Source organism: Pseudophryne corroboree, chromosome 6, assembly GCF_028390025.1.
Source record: "Pseudophryne corroboree isolate aPseCor3 chromosome 6, aPseCor3.hap2, whole genome shotgun sequence".
NCBI lineage: Eukaryota > Metazoa > Chordata > Amphibia > Anura > Myobatrachidae > Pseudophryne > Pseudophryne corroboree.
This window is the reverse complement of record NC_086449.1, coordinates 31,796,448-31,814,305: the sequence shown is the minus strand read 5'-3', so window position 1 is coordinate 31,814,305 and position 17,858 is coordinate 31,796,448. Positions and strand designations below refer to the sequence as shown.

General features: G+C 42.9%; 1 pseudogene; it reads left to right on the top strand.

The window, feature by feature from the left end:
- Window positions 1–17,858, top strand: part of LOC134934187 (vomeronasal type-2 receptor 1-like) — an 86,390-nt pseudogene that overhangs the window by 37,022 nt on the left and 31,510 nt on the right.

The following is a 17,858-nucleotide window of genomic DNA, read 5'->3' as shown; positions in this document are numbered from 1 at the left end:
TAACCTCAATAGCATTAATTTCCAGTATTTCCATTCAGTTTTGACCACCTCACAGCTCACTATATTGTTCACCAATATTGGCCAAAGCCCAACTGGCTAAATGAAGCAACAGTGCAGCGGCACAAACACAAGGCAGTCACTTTAACAGGATATAGCACATCTATGAAACATTGCGGCATAGCAGTGACAGACAAGATGGCATTTTAATAAACTCTACATCCCCATTGAAAGAATGTTTACGTTAATCAACAAGAGGCCCCAGGGCAGTACAGGGAAATGGAGGTGGAGTACATAGTGGCAGGCAGGTAAGCATTGATTGATTGATTGATTGATTGATTGATTAATTAATAGAATAAAAGTAATAAACTATATTTTTTATTAAAGTTGATTATGATCACGAGGGAGGGACCTATACAGAATCCAAAACATGTACGATCTGACTCCGGGTAAATGAAAACACCTGAGATCCATCACTGGGAACATCACATTTTGTCTCGTTTTGGGATCCGAGTGTGGCGGGACTTTCCGAGTCGGTAACACTCAGATCCCCTAAGTTCGGGGGTGTCCAGATTTAGAAAAATCCAAACTGCATATCTCTGTTTTGGAGTACTGTATACTTTATTACATTAATCCCCACACTGTAAGACAGTACTGTATCACCGGACTTATCCTACCGAGCTCCCATGATGGAAATTAATTCTGGAAAGCTTTTTCACCAGCTCCTACTATGTAGCCTAGTTCTTGGCATGCATACAGCAGGCCTCCTTGTTTTACACGACACTTGAATCACCTTCCAGCTCAACAGTTACTACTGAGTCATCTCTAGTGCTGGAGAAAACCTAACTCTAGATATGGAGTAAAGCAAGTCAAGTCAATAAATTATTATTTTTTACACCTTGACGGTATAAACTCTTTCTTCAGATTTCGAGGCACACTTTGAACAATCTAACTGATCCATGTAAATCATTCCAAAACATGGAAGTGACTCATAACAAATTTACAGTCCTTTGATGTCTTCTCACCTTTGTGGTCAACTGAAGTCAGAAATAATAGGAATCTGGGCAAGTATTTTACGTAGACAATAAAAAACTAAAATAAGTGGGTGGCCCACAATTTGAAGTCATTTGAACTTCAACGTGATCGTTTTATTATTTTCACTCTGTATGTTTTCTGCCAGTCCCCATATCTACAAATCTACAGTACTTCGTGTTACCAAAGCTCAGGAAGTGAAATACGCTAGTTGGACAAGTATATGCTATGTAACGTTTATCTATCCTTTAGGTTCAGTTTGGAATTCTACCAACAGATTCAGACCCTGATACACAGCATTGAAGAGATCAACAAGGATCCCAATGTTCTCCCAAATGTAACATTAGGGTTCCAGATGTATGATACGTGTAGTGCATCAAATTATGAATTACAAGGAGCTTTTCATTTCCTCACTGAGTTCACCACGATCACCTCCAGCAGCCAGTGCAAATCGAGACCAACTTTTGCTGCCGTTATTGGGTCCACAGCTTCAGCAAACTCAATCATCTTGGCTAATGTTTTGGGTACTTTCAGGTACCCACAGGTAAGTCTTGAAGAACATGGACTGAATGCCCATCAAATGCTTTGTACTGTTATAAATAAATCTCAAATCAGCATAAACTAAGAAGGATTACTAGAATAGTGACAGTGCAGCACAATGATACTCAGCATAGTTATCAAGCTTCTGGCCTCCATGTCTAGGACTCTTGAAGGATTTATCAATAATATTATGGACAGACAGTACAGTATCCTGTATTAGCATAGGACACCATGGTTATTCATAGCTTTACCATTTGATTAATATTTTTAATTGCCCATTTCTCTGAAATCTGAAACTTTAATTTTGGGTTGTATACATCATCCAGCAAACTTACATTATACATTGATGATCACAAAGGACAGTTACAGACAAGTTACCAATTTTGAAAAAAAAAAGAGACGTTACCATCATAAATAATTATAATCCACACACTAACTCAGTACACAGAGACTACAGAAGGAGAGAGGGCACTGCTCACAAGAGCTTACATTCTTGTGGTCCTGTCGTCAGACTATGAGGTGGGTTCAACGATCCTTTGTTACATACATATTGTACTTTTCACTCCTGCATACATCAGCTGGAGGTCTATCTGGAACTACGAGTCACACAGCATTGTAGTCAACATACCATGCAGTCTGCATTTTGGAACATAACCATCTAAACCTTTGTGAGTGGTTTGTACATTGCCATAAACTGAATTATTCTTTCCTGGCTACCCAGTGTGGCTGTACAGTAGGGTGTAGATATTCTGCAAAAAAAAAAATCTTCAGTCAACCTTACAGTTCCAGATTCGAGGTGCTGAAGATATGAGATAGCATGATGGAGCGGTTTCTTTTTTTTTGAGGAGGTTTAAAGTGTAGAAAGAAAGCAATATAGAAGGTTTTATATAATTTGCTAAACTAGGAGCTACAGGAGAAGACAGTCATAGGTGGTGATGGAAAAGGCTGGTCTATGGGATGACTTCTTTATTATTGGTAAGATCATGACAAAATATTTCATGACTGGTACGTATGTAAGGTGTGTTAGTTCATCCAATTATATAAAATTAGATTTTGAACCAAGTGATAAAGGCATGGGCTGTAAGAGAAGAAGGTGATGGTGTTGTAAGTGGGCAGTTAAGATACATGTGTCAAAGGTGAGTTGCCAGCTTGGAGACTCTGTGGGTATTAGAAAAAACTGGTATGCTTGCTCGGCAATGGAAGTCTAATGTTGTAAATATCATATCTATCTATCTGTCTATCTATCTATCTATCTATCTATCTATCTATCTATCTATCTATCCATCTATTTTTTTTTGCTTATTTATTTATTTGTTTTATTTTTTTTACTTTCAGATCAGCCCATATTCAAGTGTTTCTCTACTGAGCAACCAGAAAATGTTTCCATCTTTCTTCAGGACGTATCCAAGTGATAAACTCCAGTCTATGGCACTGGCTCAACTTGTTTTGAGTTTTGGTTGGACCTGGGTTGGTCTTGTGGCTACAGACAGTGATTATGGTCTTCTGGGAATCCAGCCAATAAAGCAAGAGATAATCAAGGCTGGAGCATGTGTAGCTTTTACTGAATATATTCGTCTAGGTCAACCAAATCGCAATGCTCCACATATAGTCAAGGTTATTATGGAGTCAACGGCTAAGGTGGTCATTGTATTCTCTGTTGATATTGATTTTGTCCCGCTATTGAATGAAATGTTGAAACAGAACCTCACAGGGATGATGTTTATTGGAAATGCCGGTTGGTCCAAGTCAATTTTATTGTCAGTAAAAAATAATTTTCTGATCTTATCTGCAACTCTTGGTTTAACTGCTAATGATCATGTGGTACCAGGATTAAGTCAGTTCCTCAGCAAGATACATCCTTCTCAGTCTGTTGGGGAGTCCTGGGTGAACTTGTTTTGGCAAGGAGTCTTCAATTGCAAATTTCTTTATGGTAAGAACCTTACTGGTTCTTTGGAGAACCCAGAAAAAATATGCACAGGAGAAGAGAGGTTAGATGATGTCAAGAACAGCTCAACCTACATAAACAGCTTAAAATTTTCTTATACTACATATTCAACTGTAAATGTTTTAGCCAATGCTTTGGATGATGTGAGAAGCTGCAAGGCGGGTGACGGGCCCTTTTCTTATTGGTCTTGTGCAGACATTATGAATTTCAAACCATGGCAGGTAATATACTGAATAAAATAAGTGTATAAATGTTTGAAATAAGTTAGATGTTGTGCTGTAGGGCACTGCAGATGTGTGTAAAGCCTATTGTTGAGCACTAGGCACAGGATGTAATATGTAAAAAGGTTTTAAATGTATTTAATTAAAGTAGAATACACTTACCATTTTTCCTGGTGGTATAAGGAGATACAGAGCTCTCTGTGGGCTGCTGGGTTCCCTGTCCACCTCCTGTGGCCAGGAGACTCTGCATGGGGATCTTGCCCTCCCACCCCTGGAGCTCAAGTTTGGGTAAAGAATGCTATAAATTGCCCTAACAGAAACTTGGAAATCAGTAAGTCAGTTTTGGAGGGAACTATCTCCCCACTCTAGACCTACTGGCACCTGGGCATCAATTATCACCCCAGGTCGGCTCAAGCACAGAATGACCACTCCATACTGTCCATTAAGGACAATGTTAAAGGTACATGCACTTAACTTGGGTAAAAATGCCTGTGGTATGCTGAGTTACTCCCATTCAACATCTGCAAGGGGAAGAGACTTTTTAAAGACTTTTTGGTCAATAAACATCTTACTGTACCTTTAAGATGACTGCCTCTGTATCCAGTGATCAACAATAGTGAGGTATACACTATTCCTTTCTCCGGCTGATATGATTGAGCCCAGTGTCTCCAAGCTCCACCCTCTGTCAACTTCCATGCATGGACTGTTCCATGGTGAGCGGCTAGTGGGAATCAGCCAACACCAATCAGGAGGAGTGGCAGCATCGTGTCCAAACATACACAGCTGTAATCAGTATCAGGTGCCAATCGTAAAAGCCTGGTGGTGGCAGCAAGTTACCCACCCTCTGTGCAGTGGGTGGAGTCAGTAACAGGTGGATACTGACGCTAAGAGTGAATCCAGTTGGAATCCAGTGGGATCACACAAAATCTGTGATCGCCTGGCACAGCGAGGTGCATCCCATCACAGAATGTGTTCATGCAAATGTGTTCTAAGCAGACAAAGGACATGTAGTGTATATGCAACTCTCAGGGGTTATATAAGCAGCAATAATTGATTCTTGGAGCAAAAAATGCAGTGATTTTGATGGCGGTCAACGGCCGCATCTGATGGGCTGATTGCATCATGCCCATCCCACTGATACTTTAACTATTATTATTTATTAGATATTTACAATAGGGTTGCAGCAGGAAAGAACGTTCTCATTTGCTTTTTTATATAGAAGGTTTATTTGATTGAAATTAATAAGTATTTTAATGTTGACATTCCATCAGTATGTAAGTGTTCTTTACATGATAAATTATTATTATTTATTAATAACACTGTCCAGATACAGATAACGTATATTATGTATAATAATGCTTCTTTAACGTACTTTACTGTATACAATTTATGTACAATAACTTTTATTATTATTATTATTATTATTATTATTATTTATAGGGTGCCACATTTGGTCCGCAGTGCCGTACAGAGGGCAACAATAAGATAGTACATGGTAACTCAGCAGTATACAGTAAACTGTACAGTACAATACAGTGTAACACTACAACTCTCAGCACTTCTGCTGATGCAAAGTGGCACAAGGCTGGGGCACAACTAACAGGTCTAGAGCCACTGAGAGTGGTGTGAGACAAAGACAGGGAAGGGGTGAGAGTCTCAGGGCAGAGAGCCCAAGGAAGAGGTGGACGAGTGTAGCTGGTGTGCAAGAGAAGTAGGGGATATGACATGAGGGAGGAGGGCCCTGCTCATACATTGATGCTTACAAACGAAAGAGAAGTGGAGACAATGGATGACACAGGGAAGCTGGGGGCAGGAGTTGGAGAAATAGAGGATGAATGAGGTTGGGACAAACTACGCAGCGATGTGGTCAATCAAGGATTGGTATGCTTTTATGAACAAGTGGTTTTCAGCGCATGTTTGAAGTTGTGGAGGCTGGGGGATAGACAGAATGATGGAAATCATTCCAGTGGAGGGAGGAGAGGGGCAGCACGAGAGAAATCTTGGATACGAAAGTAAGAGGTAGAAACCAGAGAGGAGGAAAAGCAACAGCGGTGGCCAATTGGAGAGGGCGGGGAGGGGAGCATGTATGGAGATGAGGTTGCAGACGTAGAGAACAGTTGAGTCACACCGAGCGCATATACTACAGGTTATTGCTGGCGTCAGTGTTGCCCATACACTGCTGTTATATCCTGTCACTAAATTGGTGTGTATGCTACCCATGCATAGATGGATGTGTCTCTTCATCAGGTACATTTTACGGGTTGGTGCTGCGAGACCAGCAGTCGGGATCCCGGAGGTCAGCATAACAACTAGAGATGTGCACCGGAAATTTTTCGGGTTTTGTGTTTTGGTTTTGGGTTCGGTTCCGTGGCCGTGTTTTGGGTTCGAACGCGTTTTGGCAAAACCTCACCAAGTTTTTTTTGTCGGATTCGGGTGTGTTTTGGATTCGGGTGTTTTTTTTAAAAAACCCTAAAAAACAGCTTAAATCATAGAATTTGGGGGTCATTTTGATCCCAAAGTATTATTAACCTCAATAACCATAATTTCCACTCATTTTCAGTCTATTCTGAACACCTCACACCTCACAATATTATTTTTAGTCCTAAAATTTGCACCGAGGTCGCTGGATGACTAAGCTCAGCGACCCAAGTGGCCGACACAAACACCTGGCCCATCTAGGAGTGGCAATGCAGTGTCACGCAGGATGGCCCTTCCAAAAAACACTCCCCAAACAGCACATGACGCAAAGAAAAAAAGAGGCGCAATGAGGTAGCTGTGTGAGTAAGCTAAGCGACCCTAGTGGCCGACACAAACACCTGGCCCATCTAGGAGTGGCACTGCAGTGTCACGCAGGATGGCCCTTCCAAAAAACACTCCCCAAACAGCACATGACGCAAAGAAAAAAAGAGGCGCAATGAGGTATGATAATGCTGATTTAGATTACCTTATAACTTTACAATAATGGGTAAGAGACATAGTACGCAATTGGCGTATGGGGTACCGTAAGGGTACGTATGTAGCATAGCATACGCTAGGCCGTGATCGAGACGCACATGCGGCACGCTCGCTCACAGCTTAATGCGTGGAGTCGAGCACGCTATAGGTGAGTGACAACCGTAATGCTACGCTATCAGCGTAGCGGACGCTCGAGACCACGAGGAGATCACGAGCGGCGCAGACGCTCACAAGATGGCACACAGAAAGTATATTCTTATACTGTAAACCTTGTACTGAAACACTGTAGCGATATAACGCTGCTTAACCTTGTTAACAATAAAGCTGTTGAGCGATCGAGATGCTCCTATTACTCTCTGCAATGTAATGAACACACAATACCGTGCTAAGGATCCAACACCTTTACTAACAAGCTTCTAGTTAAATTGAAAAGGGGTAAAACAGTTTACAAGTCATACACTACATACTAACATATAATTCTAACAGAATATCTAAACAGAAATATACAATAACGTTACAGTTTTAAACTAAACAGAGAGAGAGAGAGAATGTGGCCAATACAAACAAAGAGCGATATAATCACAGAGAATTACTTACACACACACTGGGAACAATCGCAGCGCAGCCTGGTACCAGCCCCGAGTTTGTCAATATGAAAACCGTTTGTGGAGAGAGTGGGAGAGCTGTTCAGGCTGGCTGACCTTATATACACTGAGTACAGTATACTACAAAGGGACCTACAATCTCATTGTTCATTGGACACAGGAATGTCTCCTCGCATCATATCAAAAGGTCATAGGTTAGTTTGAACAGGTGGGCTGTGACTATTACAAACAGCTCAGGTGGGTGGGAATCTCCGGATTCCCGCCGCATGCATAATGAACTGCAAATATAGAATATGTCCAGAAACTACTAATGGTCATAACTACATGCAGGAGCGATTAATCTTTACCAAACCAACACCGGATTATTGCTATTAAAATACTCTTCAGTTAGGTACCAGACACAGCTGTTCAACCTTAATCAGACCCTTTGTACGTAAAGAGGGATTCCCAAGTCCGTGAACAAGTCACATTAACCAAACTTACAGTTATCATTAAGGGGAACATTATCTATAAAACGAGCTATTTGGTTCTATTATTAAACGATTGAGTCGCCCGCTAGATGCACACAAAGTCTACCGTAAATGCACATACCACGCGCTCGAGCGCATGGCCGAGGCACCATCACGCGGCTGCGTGTATCCGCACGCACAGGAGAGAATGTGCACGTGCAGCAGGCACGCGCATGAGGTGCATATATGGCAACGTGCAGCGTGATATTTTTCTGACTTTGACAGTCCACCCTTTGGCAGTCACCAATAACTGCCACTTCCTGAAAACAGTTTAAACAGAGAAAAATATATGTCATGTAAAAATACATTTCTATGATTGGGTAAGGGAGAAGAGAAGGAGGTGGGAAAAATGTATGACCTAGTGAGATAGTAGAAGCATGTATGTATGAGTCCATGTTTGAGGGGTCATGTATCATCGTGCCGTACGTGTTTTAAATCAAGCTTCGAGGTATTGCGAAGTATACATTTGAATTCCTTCTTATCCCGTGGTATGGGTCTGTGGATGGGCTGTCAAACTTTACCGAGCTCTTTTCGGCTTTTGGTTGCAACAAAATGGGGGAGCACATTTTAGTTGATGATACATGAGGGGGGGGGATATGTGAGTGCTGATATCTGTGCCTATATTCCCTATCGACTATGTGTGTCATTACCTGAAGGTTGTAGAGATGAAGATAAGAAGCAATTATGGTAAATGCAGTCTTAAACTATGTGAGTTTAATGTACATTTGCCGATTGAGGTCTTGTCTGATGTCTTGTCTCGATGTACATGTTGACTGTAGTCTCTTTGGGCTTTTGCCAAAATGCGAGCAAAAAAGCTTTCTCAATGTCCATAGACTTACAAAAGTGTTGGGCTATCGTAAAATTTTAAAATCGCTAGGGATATTGGGGGTCTATGGCATTGTCCATCAATGGTCTGTGTAAAAGGTTGTCAAATTCTTCTTCCAAGTGGATGTCTTTGTACCTTGGAGGAAAACAAAGGAGAAACGGGTGAAAGAAACGGACCGTGGAATCACATTTTCATCACAACATTGTCTCTATTGTTGGATCGTAAATCAAATCAGTCGTTGTTATTACAGTATCTTCACTTCTTAAACTCATCACTCGGGTGCTACGTTTACACTTTGTTAAAACCCGAACGCATCTAAATATCAGACCGACCAATATGATGACACCCAGAATACACAAAAGAAATTTACCTACATCCATAATAACACCTTGTGCCCATTCTCCTAAACCAGAGAACCAATTTCGTGGGTTCAACCATGACACCCAACTGGTCAGCTCATTACCCACAGCGGCAAGGGTGAGATTGTGTTTCCTTCGGAACTCCCATTTTAATTGCAAAATGTCATCCATCTTTTGGTCTATGACCTCGGCTGGGTCCTCAGTGCTGTTTGTAATATACGTGCAGCACTTTATTCCATATTGAGTTGCCAGGGTTACACAATACCCGCCTGTCACAGCTGTGAGGTAATTGAGAATCATCCTATGCTGAACCAGTTCTGTTTTGTAGGCTTGTAACTCTCTCCCAGTGTACCTGAATGTGTCATCATACATTTCAGTGATATTGTCTAATAAATTTGCAAGCGCAGATATATATTTATAATTTATCACTCCTCTGGCGGTACGAGTGATATCTAACGCGATTAGGAATTGAATCCCGGTGGATTCATGGATCAGGTCAGAAGCCGGATGTTCTGTTCTTTCTTTCAGGTGCCGTTTAACGATGTGCTCGTAATGAGTGTGAGTATAAGGAGCTTGGGCACTGCGGTGAATATCTTTCATTTTAGTGTGGGATACAGTCATTACCTCAGGCAGTACTTTTCCAATATAACATAACCCGTCTGAGTTTGGGGCAAGCCACTTATACGCCTTCCTCCCGCATATGAAATATGCATCATCGGGGAGAACATATGGGACGGAGTGTGACATAACCAAATTACAAATTTTCCATGTGAACTCTCCTAGCCCTAATTCTTCCATCTGTTTAGTACACGTATCAGTTTGTACGATCTGTGCACAGTATCCTGGTGATACTTCTCCAACTCGCATGATCCTACTTACTAAGGTGTACCTATACCGAAAGAATTTCCTATGGTCGGCTATCTGGCGTATAAGTTCTGTGTCTATGGGCAATCTGTCGGCTCTATGTGAGAATGTCATGGTTTGATTACTCCATGACACTTCCCAATTTCCCGGCTTTCGGGGATTGGAAATGTTAAAGCACACTAAAGACCTATCCACATGATATTGGTGGAGCTTCAAACTAGGAGGACTAGAGATATTAAACCTCTTGTCCACCGGCCTCCCACCATTTAGCTCAAGTACCTCTCCTACCATTAAAGGGAATGGTACTAATCCTGATTTACTATGGCCTTGAGGTACTTGAGAGCATACCCAACAGTCTGTGTGATTTAACACTTTACCCACTAAGGAGTGATAGTCACTCAATGGATGCCGGTCCATGTTGACATTAAAACTGGACTGACATTTCTTTATGCACCCATTCTCAACTATATTGTCACAATGCCTACAGATGCAGTTCTCTTCAGCTAACAATCCTTCACAATTCCTTCTATTGTCAATGCTACCAGATCGTTTTCTGATACTCGCCTTTACTCGGAGATTATGTTGTTCTTGGAAATCTACGCCTGCATCCTGGTCATCAGAACCCATTCCTGATCCTTTCTCGACCTCCATGGTACTCTCACCGAAACAGACTGCTCTGGTCAACATAATGGTCAACAGGAAAATCCGGATCACAGTCTCTTGGGGTAAGTCCATCTTTGAGGAGTAAAAGGAGGAAAATAAGAAGGGGGAAAGGAAATAGGAGGGAGGTGGGAACTGGAGAAAATAACAAATGGGAAAAAGAAATCTGGCTCGACAAGCTTCCAGTCTTGTTATTCTCAGCGCTCAGGTGTCGTCTCAATCCTCCCTGAACAGACACTCTAGTGATACAACCTCTACCGTCTGTTCTTTATCACGGGACCTCTCTGGGTCAGTGACCTTTTTACAATGAGACGAATGGACCCAAGTCTCTCTCTCGGCAACCTTCAAAGCAGTTGTGCTGGTCAATAAGACTTGATATGGTCCTTCCCATCTGTCAATAAGGCAACCTGAGCGTAGAAAATTCCGTATCATTACATAATCCCCAGGTTAAATGTCATGACAATTACTGTCTGGCAAATCAGGAATCACCAACTTTAGATTATCATTCTGATTCCTCAATTGCTTACTCATCTTAACCAAGTACTTTACGGTTACTTCATTTTTACATTTCAAATCATCCTGGGGGTTAATCATAACATGGGGTTGTCGACCAAACAGAATTTCAAAAGGAGACAGATTAAGAGGGGACCTGGGAGTGGTTCTGATGCTGTATAATACGATTGGCAAAGCTTCAGGCCATAACAGTCCTGTTTCAGTCATTACCTTGCTCAATTTAATTTTAATAGTGCTGTTTACTCTTTCCACCTTCGCGCTCGCCTGGGGGCTGTACGGAGTGTGCAGCTTACTATTAATTCCCATCAACTTACACATTGTTTGAAAGACTTCATCTGTAAAGTGGGTACCCCTATCACTTTCAATTATTCTAGGGATACCGTACCTACACACAAATTCCTGCACAATTTTCTTTGCAGTGAATACAGCGGTATTCGTGGCCGCAGGAAATGCTTCAACCCAATTTGAAAACACATCTATACAGACCAAAACATATTTTAAATTTCTACAAGGTGGCAATTGTATGAAATCAATTTGTATCACCTGGAAAGGGCGATCTGTTGGAGGGATATGAGATGGCTCTGTCGGTATTGCTTTTCCGATATTCTTCCTCAAGCAGGTGAGACATGTCATCGCTCTCTTACCCGCACGGGAAGAAAATCCTGGGGCGCACCAATAAGCTCTTACTAGCTTACACATCCCTTCTTTGCCTAAATGAGTCAGCCCATGTGCTGCTTCCGCTAGACTTGGAAGGTATGCTCTGGGTGCCACTGGTTTACCATGTCCATCTGTCCAGAGTCCTGAGGACTCCTGGCCATATCCTTTTGACTTCCAAACTGCCTTTTCCTGTGGGGAACACAAATTTTGCATTTCACACAATTTCTGTGTGTTTACAGTATTAAATACCATCAGTCGTGTACTATCTGTTTGTATGGGGTTACTAGCTGCTGATTTAGCAGCTTCGTCTGCTCGGCTGTTACCAAGTGATACCGGGTCTTGGCTATATGTGTGTGCTTTACACTTGATAACAGCCACTCTGTCGGGTTCCTGTATTGCTGTTAGAAGTCTTTTGATGTGAGCTGCATGCGCTACCGGTGTACCAGCTGCCGTCATGAAATTTCTGAGGCGCCATAGGGCTCCGAAATCATGGACTACCCCGAAGGCGTACCTAGAATCTGTGTAGATATTGGCTGACTTGCCCTTAGCCAATTCACATGCTCTGGTTAGGGCAACCAGTTCAGCAACCTGGGCTGAGTGAGGTGGGCCTAGCGGTTCTGCTTCTATGGTGCCTTGGTCATCTACGACTGCGTATCCAGTACACAAGTCTCCCGAGTCCGTCTGTCTGTGACAACTACCGTCAGTGTAGAAAGTAAAATCTACATCTTCCAGTGGGTTGTCACTGATGTCAGGCCTTGCCGTGATATTTTGGGTCAAATATTCCATACAATCATGTGTGTCATTCTCTGTATTAAATCCTCCTTCACCATTACTCTCATCCTCCACCCTTTGTGCCTGTCCAGGCACACCTGGGAGATACGTTGCAGGATTTAATGCGCTGCATCTCCTTATGGTAATGTTTACGGGGGCCATCAGTGCCAATTCCCATCTTGTAAACCGCGCTGATGAGACGTGTCTGGTTTGGGCAGAATTTAGTAAGGCTGACACTGCATGTGGTGTATGGATTGTGAGGTTGTGTCCTAGCACTACGTCTTCGCTTTTTGTAACTAGCAATGCTATCGCTGCAACGCTTCGCAAGCATGTGGGGAGGGATCGCGCTACCGTATCTAGCTGAGCGCTGTAGTAAGCTACCGGCCTGCTGGCATCACCATGCTTCTGGGTTAGTACACCTGCTGCGCAATCAGCACTCTCTGTTCCGTACAGCTCAAAGGGTTTCCCATAGTCAGGCATACCTAATGCCGGTGCCTGTGTTAGGCACTGTTTTAGTCTTTCAAATGCCATCTCGGATTCGTCCGTGTGCGAGATCCGATCAGGTTTACTTGATGAGACCATCTCCTGCAAAGGTAGGGCTAGTATGGAAAAACCTGGGATCCAGTTACGGCAATACCCACACATTCCTAAAAACGTTCTAATCTGTTGCTGGGTTTGTGGCAGGGTCATGTCGCGAATTGCTTGAATTCTATCAGCGGTAAGGTGTCTCAGTCCTTGTGTTAGACAGTGTCCCAAATACTTCACACGAGTCTGGCATAATTGTAACTTGTCTTTGGAAACCTTGTGTCCTGTGTCTGAAAGATGAGACAGGAGCTGTTTCGTATCTCTCAGGGACGCTTCCAATGAATCTGAACACAGTAGTAAATCGTCCACGTACTGTATCAATACTGATCCACTCACTGGTTGGAAAGACTGTAAACAATCATGCAGGGCTTGTGAGAAAATACTTGGACTGTCTATGAAACCTTGGGGTAAGCGAGTCCATGTATATTGAACTCCTCTGTATGTGAATGCAAATAAGTATTGGCTGTCAGGGTGCAAGGGTACCGAGATGAAAGCGGAGCAGAGGTCAATCACAGTGAAAAATTTGGCAGTGGGAGGGATTTGCATTAGGATGACAGCTGGATTTGGTACTACGGGGAATTGACTCTCAACTATTTTGTTGATCCCTCTTAGATCCTGCACTAATCGGTAGCCCCTCCCCCCACTCTTTTTAACAGGGAAGATGGGACTATTTGCAGTGCTGGACGTCCTTACCAGAATGCCCTGTTGTAGCAAGCGCTCTATTACAGGGTAAACTCCTAACTCCACCTCTGGCTTCAGAGGATATTGTGGGATTTTTGGAGCTATCCTACCATCTTTTACTTGCACAACTACTGGGGCTACATTTGCCATCAATCCAGTGTCTTGTCCATCTTTGGTCCAAAGTGACTCCGGTATCTGGGAAATCATTTCTTCTACCTTGGACGGACACCTATTTACAATAACAGTGTGTGACATTAATCTTGTTGGGGAGTCTAGCATATCTTGCGATTCCTGAGCGTGATTTTCGGGTATATCCAAGAACACACCTTCAGGAGTACAGTATATGACGCATCCCATTTTGCACAGTAAATCTCTCCCTAAGAGATTAGTTGGAGCCGATGCAGCCAGCAGGAAAGAATGCTTGGTATGCAAAGGCCCTATCGTAATCTCTGCGGGTTTGCTTAAAGGGTAGTGCTGTACTACTCCTGTTACTCCCATGGCTGGAATTGTTTTACCAGTGGTTCTCATGCCCACGGTCGAATTTATCACTGACTTGGCCGCCCCCGTATCTACAAGGAAATTTAGAGATTTACCAGCTACATCAATTGTAACCTCGGGTTCACTTCCAAGGTTCGCAATTAGTTTCACTGGCTGTAGATTACAGGTGTGGCCTCGCCCCTATGGTGCGTGGTGGCCTCCCTGTATTGCGCTGGCAGCTATTACCTGTGAAGGGGGTAAATGGGATCTATCAGTGACTTGCCAGTCTCTTTTTGGGGGATACCTTTTTGATTCCCCTGCGTGTGGCTCATAACTCCGTCTCTGCGGTCCTTGCTCCAAATATCGTGTGTCATGTCGTTGTCTAGGGGGCTGGTATGATGTTTGTGCATTCTTTGATTTACAGTCTCATGCAAAATGTCCCTCTTTATGACAGTAATAACAAGTTACCACATTTGACTTACCCACAGGGGTCGGAGATTTATACAGAGATGGCCTTGTGGTCATGGCCTGTATACTTACGGCCATTAACTTATCACTTTGTGACTCCCTGTGTCTGGTGATATTCCGTTCATGATCAACAGCAGCCTCTCTCAAAGTAGCCACCGACAGACCTCGCCAACATGGTTCGGTGGTCTGTACCCTTGTCTTTAATACTTCTTTTAAACCTTCCATTAACACAGATACTGCTACTGCTCTATGATTTACATTTGTTGAAATATCTTCTATGCCTGTATACTTAGCCATTTCCTGTAGTGCCCGATGAAAATAATCAGCAGCTGTTTCTCCCTCTTTTTGTTGATGGTAAAAATGTTATTCCATTTGGCAACAGCTGGAAAATACTCTTTTAACTGTAAACGTATTCTCTTTACATTATCTTGATTGTACACATCCGTAAGGGGTACATCTTCATCTAATTTACAGTCAGCTAAAAATCTTGCTGAGACGACATTGGAGGGTAAACATGCCCTCAGCAATATCTGCCAGTCTTTGTTATTGGGCTCCACAGTATTTCCTAGATCTCTAATGTATTTCTGACTAGCAGCTAGATCTTTCCTAGGATCAGGGAATTCAGACACCATTGTTCTTAATTCCATTCGGGAAAAGGGGCAGTGCATGGCGATGTTTCTGACAGGAGTGATTCCTGAAGTGTCAGTTTTCCCATTTGGCACTGCTATTACCCTAACGGGATTAAGTCCAATAACATCTTTCTGAGTAGATTCTACAGTATGTGGTGAAATGGTTTCAGCATAGTGTATGGTGCCGTACTTACCAGATGATACGACCTCACCTGTCCCTCCGCTAGGGGGCTTTGACGCTAATCTTACGGGTTGGGCTGTGCCCACGGTTGTTTCTGCTATGGTGGCTGCTAGAGAGAGTGCCGATATTGTTGTTGGCTCATCCTCTTGATCACACTCCTGGGGAAAGTTTAAAACAGGGTATAGCTTGCACGGGTTAGTATTTGCATCGATAATCTTAGTCACATTATTCTTAACATTTATACAGTTACTAAGTGCATGTTTATCATTCACCAGTGTGCCATTCTCTGTGACCACCTGCTCTCCTGTTATGTATGGTGGCGGTGGCGCCGTGGCTATCAGTTTCTTGATAGGGTTAGATCCAGCCGCCTGAGCCAATCCTCTCTGTATTTCACCCTCCTGCTGCCATAACTGTAAATAGTCATAATGTTTGATTCGTCTCTTTGCAGATTTAATGAGACATATCCTTCTCCTTAGATTTTGTAACATATCTGGGCTAAAACTGCCTACCCGTGGGAACTTTTCCCCATCGTGCACAGTCATTCTTTCCCATTCATCACACAAAACCTCTGTGTGTGATCCGTATTTCTCACACATTACATACCTTGCCGACCCGATTGGTCGGTTTATTAAGTCAACCCGAACCGAGGTTGATCGCCCCCTACCTGAACAACTGGCCCCCATCCTTGCAGGTGTTGCTTTCACTACCTCTGACCTTCAAATCAGGGTCTTCAGCAAACCCTTACAAAACCAAGATGTCCGGGGTAGGCCGGCGGCGAAGTTTACCGAGTACTCCACTCACTCGCCCACGTCGACCAATACGCCCACACACTGCCTTAGCGCTGGCGTACTCAACCTAGGGCCCCTGCGACCTGAACCTCTATTTACTGGAACATGTGGGTGTGATCCGAAGAGCAATTAACCCTTTCCAGTAACTATTGGTTGTTGGATAGTTCCCAAGTGACTAGCGAACTTCCCTTAAAATAAAAAAAATATTACACAAATCACGTTAGAATGTACAAATAGCGTTTATGACCCCTCTAGCGTACGCAAAAGATACTGGGTCAAGTTACTAACTAATGCACACAATTACGTGCGGTACAATCGTTCTGCACATAAGCAACTAATCTTATGTGCGGAGCGACCAGTGGAATCGAAAATTGTGGCTGCGAATTCCTTCAGCCTGAGCTTAATGGCCTATATGGGTTCCGCACCAACCCTTACTGGTGTTGTGCTACTCTTCATCTATAGCGGACTTCTTAGTCTGCTGTACCTGGACCTCCTGGTCTGTCTGGACCTCCTGGTCTGTGCTACAGTAGACCTCCTGGTCTGCTATACTCTAATGCTCTTTTTTAATGTTTAACAAGGGATGCCTCCCAAGCCACCATGCAGTCACTTACACGTATGTACCTTCACGAGAACTCGATTTCCTTTGGTTCAACCCCAAAAATTAGAAACTTATATATATATATGTATACACACTCTTTCACCTCATATACACTTTACTTTTGTTTCTGCGCAGAAATCCCTTTCATTCAGTAACACAGTCTAGTCCAGATGGGTTGCAAATTAGAGAAGGATATATTAGCTTAAAATTTTGGACACTGAAATTGACTTGCGCTATTTATCGCGTTGCCTCCTTTTCGCCTGTTTAAAATAATACTATTGTGTGATTTGTATTATGTGGGCGTACCCAGACGCTCCGTTGCATAATATACGCTCCGTGCGTCGACCCTTGCGTCGCGTACACTCGTTCTGCCCCTTTGTTAGAGACACGTGTACGCAGGCCAGACACGTCCACAGTAACACAGCTAACACAATTATCAATGTAAATGATATTAAGCTATAATCATTTACCGAACACCACACAGATTCCACTGTATCAACCTTTAACTAGGCCAGGCTGTGTGCGTGTTTTTATAATTACTCCTTTAAGTATTAATTTTAACTTTTAACTACCAATAGCAACAAATCTTTCTCAGCACGTTATCAATTGTGAAATGGCAAACAGGAAGGTGATATGTGAAAATACACAAATGAAAAAGAGATACAGTTGTGTGTGTGCGTGCGTGCGTACGCAAAACAAAAATAAACAGTTTTAAAAAACAATAGCGCATTGTTCTTACCTCCGATTCCGGATCCCACCAGCACTCCTTCAATCTAGCGAAGCAGACGCTTATCTAGTCAGCACTACTGTATCCCGATACGAAGGGATACTGCCTTCCCGCCCTTGCTGATGGATAACGTTTGTTTTCACTAGTGCGGATATGTGGAGGACGGACGAGCCGCCAATTGATAATGCTGATTTAGATTACCTTATAACTTTACAATAATGGGTAAGAGACACAGTACGCAATTGGCGTATGGGGTACCGTAAGGGTACG